Source organism: Crocuta crocuta, unplaced genomic scaffold, assembly GCF_008692635.1.
Source record: "Crocuta crocuta isolate KB4526 unplaced genomic scaffold, BGI_CrCroc_1.0 scaffold140, whole genome shotgun sequence".
NCBI classification, from domain to species: Eukaryota; Metazoa; Chordata; class Mammalia; order Carnivora; family Hyaenidae; genus Crocuta; species Crocuta crocuta.
The window spans coordinates 7,123,519-7,132,074 of NW_027527775.1; positions in this window are offsets into that span (position 1 = coordinate 7,123,519).

Sequence of the window (8,556 nt, forward strand, 5' to 3'; positions counted from 1 at the left end):
GTCCGACCCGCGAGATGGGTCCCCGCTCGCCCCCTTCCCGGAGACGGCGGTGCGCGCCTCTGCCACGGCGACTATCGGTGCTGGCAGCCTGGCTCTCACCACTAAGTCCATATAGGTATTATAAGTGTCCTGCATCCCTTCAACCAGCCGGCTCTGCGAGACTCTGGAGCGGGTANGGGGGTGGGGGACGGGAAAGCCAGGGGTCGGGAGAGGAACAGTGAGGTTGGGATCCCAGACCCGTCCCGAAAGCTGCGTGGGCACCGGGACTGTCGATTACTGTAGCCTGGGGGAGGAGGGTGGGGCGCGCGGGAGCCGGACTGGGAATCCCGACCTCGGATTCCAGGTCCCGCTCAGTCCCTGGACTGAGCCCCAGGCCATTTGCTTAACCTCTAGGAACTTCAGTGTTCTAGATATAGAATGAACGGTTGGACTGGAGAGAGCTGGTCTTCCACCCGCTCGGACATCCAGGTCTTACGAAGGCCAATATTACACCTGTGTTTACAGTTTCCAGTAAGTGACTCACTCTCTGAGATACTGAGTTCGAGATAGTCCTCCGGCTAAATAAATATCTTTTAACAGAGAGTACCACAGCCCACACCTACTCAGTCCCTTCCCCCAGCTGCCTCTGAAAGGCTCCGCACCTTGACCGGGGTGTTCCCTCAAGATGTTAGCCACCAGGTCACCACCTTGAGCCTGCCTGGGTAGGGGCGCTGTGGTGAAATGGAATGGGGAGAAGACCCCGGAAGAACACCCACGGCCTCCTCTCTCTGCCCTTCCTGCCCTCCTGAGAGGTAATGTCTTGCAACTCTGGTTAGATCCTCTGCCCTTCAGCCCCCCCGGGGATGAGTCTGTGAGCCTCCCCCCAGCTGAGAAGAGGAAGACTGTTTCCCCTTGAGATCCCTGGGCTTTCCTTGAGATCTAGCCCTGAGAGGTGAGGAGGTAGTGGAGGGGAGAGAGGGAGAAGACAGGATTTTGAGGTTGGGCTGGGGGTGAGAAAAGGAGAAAGGTAGAGGGATGTAGGGAACACTGCCTCGTGCTCAAATGTCTGGCTTTCTCCTGAGTGTGAATAGAATCTGGGGGAAGGTGTAGAGGGATGGAACTAACACTGGTCAAGTCCCTACCCTGCGCCACGCCACCCCAGGAGAGGGACATCACCCCCGTTTTACAGAGAAGAAAACTGACCCAGGAAGTACACTAACTTGCCAGGGCCCGTTTGCTGAAACATGGCAATACTGGGAGCCAGGGCAACAGCTGTCTGGCCCCGCTGCCGGACGATTCCACTCCATGCTGCCTCCTTGTCCCCAAGCACAGGGAGTCCAGCCCTATCTTTCTTCCTTCCCAAAGTGAGGGGACACCACGTAAACAAACAAGGAAGGAAAACTCCGCTTAGCCTCCAGCAGCAATCAACAAACTGAAGGGTCCAGGCCTCTCTTGACTAAGATGTGGGCAGGGTGTTGAGAAGCAGATTAGGTACAAAGGGGTCTGCACTGGAGAAATACAAAAATAGCACAAGGACATCCAAGCATCAGTTACACAGGGAGATGGCACACCCCTGGGGTGTGAGAAGTTTCTGGTTCCCATGGTTCAGACTCGATGTTTCCGTTCTTACTCTGTAAGGCCCGGGTGGGGACACCCACCTCACAGGATTGAGCACATAGGAGGCACTCACTTCCCCACTTTATTTTCTTCTGTTTACTTAATTTATCGTTAATACAGAAACAGGCAGAAGAACACGATGGTAAGAAGCAAATGCAACATCGTGTGACGAGATCGGCGTTTCTGTGGCATGGGACAGCGGTCAAAGGGTTAATTCCGTCTTTCTGCAAAATAAACTGTGTTCCCAAGTGTTTTTGCTGTGCTCACACAAAATAAATGCATCACACTCTAGTTGCTGACTTATAACGTGCATCTTTTTATGCCAGCGACATGGCCTTAAAGACGGCTTCATCCTGCCTAATGAAAAGAATCAAAAAAATACTTCAAAAGACTCACTTAGAGCCACATAAAATTCCCATTCTCTTATGCAGTGCTCCACCAGTGACTGTTAAGTATGTTATCTCCTCAGGAAAGCTGCAGCGAGCTCATGCATTTTAATAAACAATTCTTGCTCGAACTTCCAAACTGCATCCTGCAATGCAGGGCCATTTGCGTACACACAGCATTCTGCTTCTGGCCACTTATCAGTCCATTTCATGACACTTTTAACTGCAGGGCTTGCTTGCATGCCCTGATACAGATCAGACCTTGAAGAAGAGCGACTCCCTTCAAGGGTTTAGTCCAGGAGCACCGTTCTGTATAAGAGAGCAGTTACATTCCGGGAAATGAGGATAAAGGCTTTGGGGTAGGTAAGCTGAAGTGGCTTGGAATTAGAGGAGGAAAAAGGCAGAATGGGGACGTGCACACCATCAAATTATTCCGAGGAGATACTAGCTGGGGAATGTGAGGGGTGAGACAGCGTGAAGATTGGACCAAAGTAATCCCATGTCTGATCTCTCCCCAGCCAGAGACTAGGCCCCAAACAACAGAGAGGTGTCGCTCCCCTTAACGGGAGAAAGGTGTTCAGTTTTAGTCAACAAGCATTTATGGAGTGCCCTCTACTTAGCACTGGATGAGGTCCTACGGGGAAAATAGAAGGTGTGTGAGAGGGAGAGAATGCAGGGGCAGTGGGGGTCAAAGAAGGAAAACACAGAAACAAAAAAAAAGTGGTTTCACGGAAGAAGGGGGCTTAGCAGGATTTCAACACGTGGCCAGTGGGGACCTCCGAGCGGAGAGGAATGGTACCCACGAAGCAATGGTCGTGGGAGAGGCGGGAGGCTTTGCAGGGATCTCGTACGCAGTCTGGCTGGAGCGCGGTTGCAGGAGACAAGGCCGGAAATGCAGCGTGGGGCCGCAGGAAGGCGTGGCCCGCCAGCAGGAGAGCCCTGACTTTTCTTAGGAACCGAATGACATTATCCGAGTTAGCTTTTCTTTTTATTTTTTTAAATTAATCTGAAAGTTTAATTTTTTAATTTTATTTTTATGTTTTTTATTTATTTCTGAGAGAGACAGTATGGGGAGAGGAGGGTCAGAGAGAGAGGAAGACACAGAATCCGAAACAGGCTCCAGGCTCTGAGCTGGCTGTCAGCACAGAGCCCGATGTGGGGCTCGAACCCACGAACTGTGAGATCATGGCCTGAGCCAAAGCCGGACGTTTAACCGACTGAGGCACCCAGGCACCTCCCGAGTTAGCTTTTCATTTGCTCTCCTGGATCTTCTATCCCAGACAGATCAGGAAGTGGGGATAGAGGCTGGAGACAAGGAGACTGGCTTGGAGTTTCTATCTCTGGTCCAGATGGGAGGTAAGGGGCCCTTGATAAGGAAGGCAGCGGTGAGAATGGAAAGGAGGATGTGGGATGGACGGTTCTGAAAGGCATGAAGAGGGAGATATGGGGGCTGGTTACTTATTAATTCACTGTGAATAATAAGATATCAACTAATAGCTTACACTGTGGAGGGCCCATTCCGCACCAGGCCCTGAGTGCTAAATGGGTTACTCGTGCCAACCTCATGGAAACTCCCAGGTAGGTGCTGCTATAAGGTAGAGGACAGGATCAAAGATAACCAGTGGAACTGTAGCCTCCAGAGTCTGGCAGACCAATGGTATCCCTAGTACACTAGGGAAGGCCGGACGGTTAGTTTGTGGTCTCTTGAACCTGTCACGTATGGTAGCCACTCAGTGAAAGAAGGTGTCCTGCCAGCTGTGGCGTTTGGAGCCATAGGAAAAAGGAAGGAGGTTGGAGGACCATGAAGAAGAGATGATATGAAAAGGTGAAGGGTTGGGGGGCATGGGTGGCTCAGTCCGTTAAGCGTCTGACTTTGGCTTTGGTCATGGTCTGTCAGTTTGTGAGTTTGAGCCCCTCATCGGGCTCTGTGTGACTGCTCGGTGCCTGGAGCCTTCTGTGTACCCCCTCTGCCCCTCCCCTGCTTGTGCTCTGTCTCTCAAAAAATGAATAAATGTTAAAAAAAAAAAAAAGAAAGAAAAGAGAAAAGGTGAAGGGTGGGCAAACACAGTAACCTAGAAGAGGCTGTGGAGAAAAGGAGTATGAACCCTCTCTTTGAGACCTTCTTAAGCCCAGGGCAGTATGAAGAGAAGTCTCCTGGAGAGAATAGCCAGGGCAGAGGTGACATGAAAGGAATTCAGGTTTCGGGAAATGTGTGAGGTGGAGAGCGTCTGAGACCAGCTTGAACTCTTAGTTACTCTTTTCACACAGCAGGAATTTCCGATGGACCCCAAGGAAGGAGGAAATCGGGTGGGAGGAAAACAGGTTAGGAAAGGTGGACTTGTTAGGACTGTAAGTGGGGAAAAGGGCATTTAACTGGGGGAGAAGTTGGCCGCAGCTGAGGTGGGATGGAATCCCCCGGAAGCCATGGGCAGGTGCTGGGCCTGCCTTGGTGGCACCGGGGGTCCCAAAACCACCACGGAGGAGATTGGGAAGGCTAGGAGGCAAGGAACAAGGTCTTCTGGAAATTGGCTGTGAGGAGCTCATCTTGAGTTCTGTCCGCCCTCCTGGAAAATGATACTCTCAGCCAGCCAGTCAAAAGTTAGTCTAGCAAGCGTACGCAACCCCACCCCGCCCCTTATTTCTCCCTGAGCGATAATCAGCTCGTTTGGTTGCCATCCCAACTTACTCTCTTTCTTCTCTGAAGTGCGGAAATTCAAGTAATCTTATCAGTTAACCCCTGTCCTGTGATCACGGCATCACATCCTTGTGACCCAGCTTTTTCAAAAAACCTTTTCCAACATCCCATTCTCCCCCCCGACTAACGTCCTAGACAATTCTCCACAGGATAAAACATTCTAAATAATTTACAGTATCCTATTCCAAGCACTGAATAGATTTTGCCCCCAAACTGAAAGCTATTATTTAAATAACTGCGGGATGTCAGAATCTCAAACCACATGGGACTGAGAGCCAAGGGTTCAAGATTGTTATGATCTTCCTTTGTGCGCAGTGCCACAGAGCTCAGATGTCAGGGGCTGAAGTAGGAAAACACCTTCTTCTTTCCCTTTCATAACATAAATACAGTTAGATGTGCATCCAGTGACAGATACTTTACTGCAAACCTCAGTTTTTCAAAATGTCACTTACAGGTTGAACTGTGCTCCCCCCACCCCAAAAGATGTATTGAAGTTCCAACCCCAGTTTCTCAGAATGTGACTTTATTTGGAAGTAGGGTCCATAAATAGGTAACCAAGTTAAAATACAGTCATTAGGGTGATCCCCAACCCAATGTAACCAATGTCCTTATAAAAAGGAGAAAAGAGACAGGCTCCCAAAAAAAGGAAGATAGTGTGAAAACACAATGAGAGAAGAGGCCATGTGACTATATTGATGAATCTAGAAGCCGAGGAAGGCCAAGAATTGCCAGTATACACCAGAAGCTAAAAGAGACAAGGGGACATTTTCCCCCAGAGCTGTCAGAGAGAGACTGGCTCTTGCCTCCACCTTGATCTCAGACTTCTAGCCTCTAGGCAATACATTTCTGTTGTTTTAAGCCGCCCGACTTTTGGTACTTTGTTACAGCAGTCCGAGGAAAATAATAGGGTTACCAAAATGAAAATTCCAATGAATGATATACACTACTGCTTCTAGATGGAAGAGAAAGATTTTTCAAAAATCAGCTCCAGAGAGCATGACCTACAGGAGACATGGTAATTAATGCCCACTACATACGTAATGCCAGACAGTTCTCTGTGATAAGGTCAATGTCCTTTTGTTCAACCTGCCCTACAAAGAGAATGGTCATTCTTTCATCGATAGCTCCCTCTTTCTCCAGTTTCAGGTTGTATGTTTAGGAGAAAGTCCTGGTTCCTTACCTGAGCTGGCATTTGCATGGTTAAGAAACTCGTTAACCTCCGCACCCAGGCAGTAGTAATGAAGATGTACCTCAAAGCCTTGATGGCTTTGATCACCCCCTTTTACATCACCCCCTTGATGAGGGGGTGTTTTCGGTCCACATACACTTCCAGAGATGTCATTAATGGACAGGAGAGATCATTCAGGTCTAATCCTTCAAGGATAAATGGAGACGTGGAGGTCCTAAATGACTAACATGACTTGCCTAAGGTCTAAGACATTTCATAACCCTGTTCTTCTCAGCTTTCAAGGTTGTTTGGTTTTAATGTGGACTAACAGTGAGTCAAGGGTGTGAAAATGAGAACTATTTGAGGAATTAATTCATAACTCCCACTGCTTGGCTTTCTGACTGAGCTGGAGACAGGGTTAGAAAGAAGCAGAATACATTAGGAAGGGTCACAAAGGAAAAACAAGCCCATTTGAAAGATCTGCTTTGCTACCCTAAAGAAAACCTCCTAATGGTATAGCTACTATGGAAAACAGGTTAACGGCTTCCTAAAAAGTGAACCATAAACTTGTCACATGGCCCAGAAATTCCACTTGTAGATATCTACCTAGAAGTAGAACTAGGAACACACAAAAACTGGTGCACAAACGTTCACACAGCATAAGAGCTAAAGAGTAGAAACAACCCAGATGTCCATCAACTGGTGAATGAATAAATACACAATCTGTCCAGATAGTGAAATTCTTTTCAGTAATAAAAAACAAATGAAATGCTGAGATATATGGCAACACGGATGGACCTCAGGTAGGTTATGCTAACTGAAAGAAGCCAGACAAAAGATTACATAATGTGTGGTTCTATTTATATGAATTATCCAGAAGAAATAACTTGATAGAGACAGAAAGTAGATTAGCGACTACCTGGGGTGGGGGGTGGGAATGGGGTATGATAGCGAGGGATCACTGCCAATGGGCATGGAAGATCTTACGCCAATGATGGAAGTGTTCTAAAACTAAATTGTAAATCGAGATTGCACAACTTGAAACATTGATTAAAAATTGTTGAATTATAGGCTTAAAATGCTTGAACTTTATGGTATGTAAATTATACCTTCATAAAGTAATTCATGAAAGAGAAAGGATGGAATATCATTGAGCCTTAAAAGCAATAGAAAAGTCTGAGACCTGCTACACCACGAATAAGCCTTGAGGAGATTATGCCAAGTGGAATAAGCCAGTCACGAAAGGAAAATTGCTGGATTCCACTTTAGCTGAGGTCCCTAGAGTAGTCAAATCCATAGAGACAGCAAGCAGAATGGCAGTTGCTGGGGAGAGGGGCGGCATGAGTGGGGGAGTATTATTTAGTGGGTGCAGTTTCCCTTTGGGAAGATGAAAAGGTTCTGGAAATGGATGGTGTGATGGATTTATAATGAGAATGTGCTTAGTGCCAGGGAACTGCACATTTAAAAAAGTTAAAAATGGCACATTTTATGTTGTATATACTTTCTACAATTGAGAGAAAGATTGAGAGAAACACCCATGTCTCTGTAAGCGAGCTGCTTGTTTCTGAAAGAGGAAACAGGTCTGAGACATCTCATGTTATCTTTAAGTCATTGAGCCTTAGTAATAGAGAAGACCATCAGTTCCTAAACTCCTGTAGGAAAGAGATCGATCCATAATTCTATAAAGTCACAAAACTCCAGGCCTGTTGCTGCCTGATAAATCATGGATGAGAAAACATCACATGCTTTCCTGTTCAACCATCTCACCACTGGACATCCTTCTCCCCTTGCCTTGTCCAAGGCAGCTTCGGGTTTGTGTTTTACTAGGGGTCAGTAGGCTTGTAAATCCTGATCTCTGCGTTGTTTTTGTGATATTACCTCTGAGACCTAGTTATCATTTGCCAGACCCAGCCATGTGAATGTCTTTGCAGGGACTGCATCTGAGGGGCTGTTACTTGCAAAAGTAAGCCAATGCTCTGAATCAAGTTTGCCTGAGGAATGTCCAATGGAAGGAAAAAAGAAAGGTTTCTATTTATCTGGAAAGAACGCGACATTTGTCACCTGGTGTAAAGTTTTATGCGCACGTTGAAAAACAAAGTGTTTCCTTTGCCTATTCCCCTTAAAGTAAAGTCTTTTCTCTTCCCCTCTTTTTTTTTCTTATGGTTCTCATAGGAAATATAATCTAAAAGGATTGGTAGGCAATCTTGGACTTGGACTCTTAAAGCATTTTACTAATAACCAGCACTGGCCCTTTCTAGGAGTAAAATCCCATTTGGATACAGCACAACTGTATAAGATGTAACTCTGAGAACATCTTATTTCTCTCCATGGTCCACCACATGGTGAGACCAAAAATACTTTTACCCGCTTCCTCCTTTCATGTTTCCGAAAACATGAATTGAGTGACAGGACAGATGGTGCGTGATTTCTGCACTGGGTGGTGTGGGGTGGGGTGACATGGGGGAGCAAATAAACCTTCCCATCTAGGACCAGTAGATATGTGCCCCCTTCCTTCAATTTCATGTCCACAGTATGTAACTGACATGGATTATCTATAACTTAACTATCCAACCCCAGGGCCTCCTACAAACACTGGCTCTTATTAGCAAATTACTTCTCCCCAAGTCATAAAGTCCTAGAACTAGCATTTTCATGTGGGGAAGACTTGCATAGTCAGAACAGTCAATAATCAAGTATAGAAGACTGGGGGT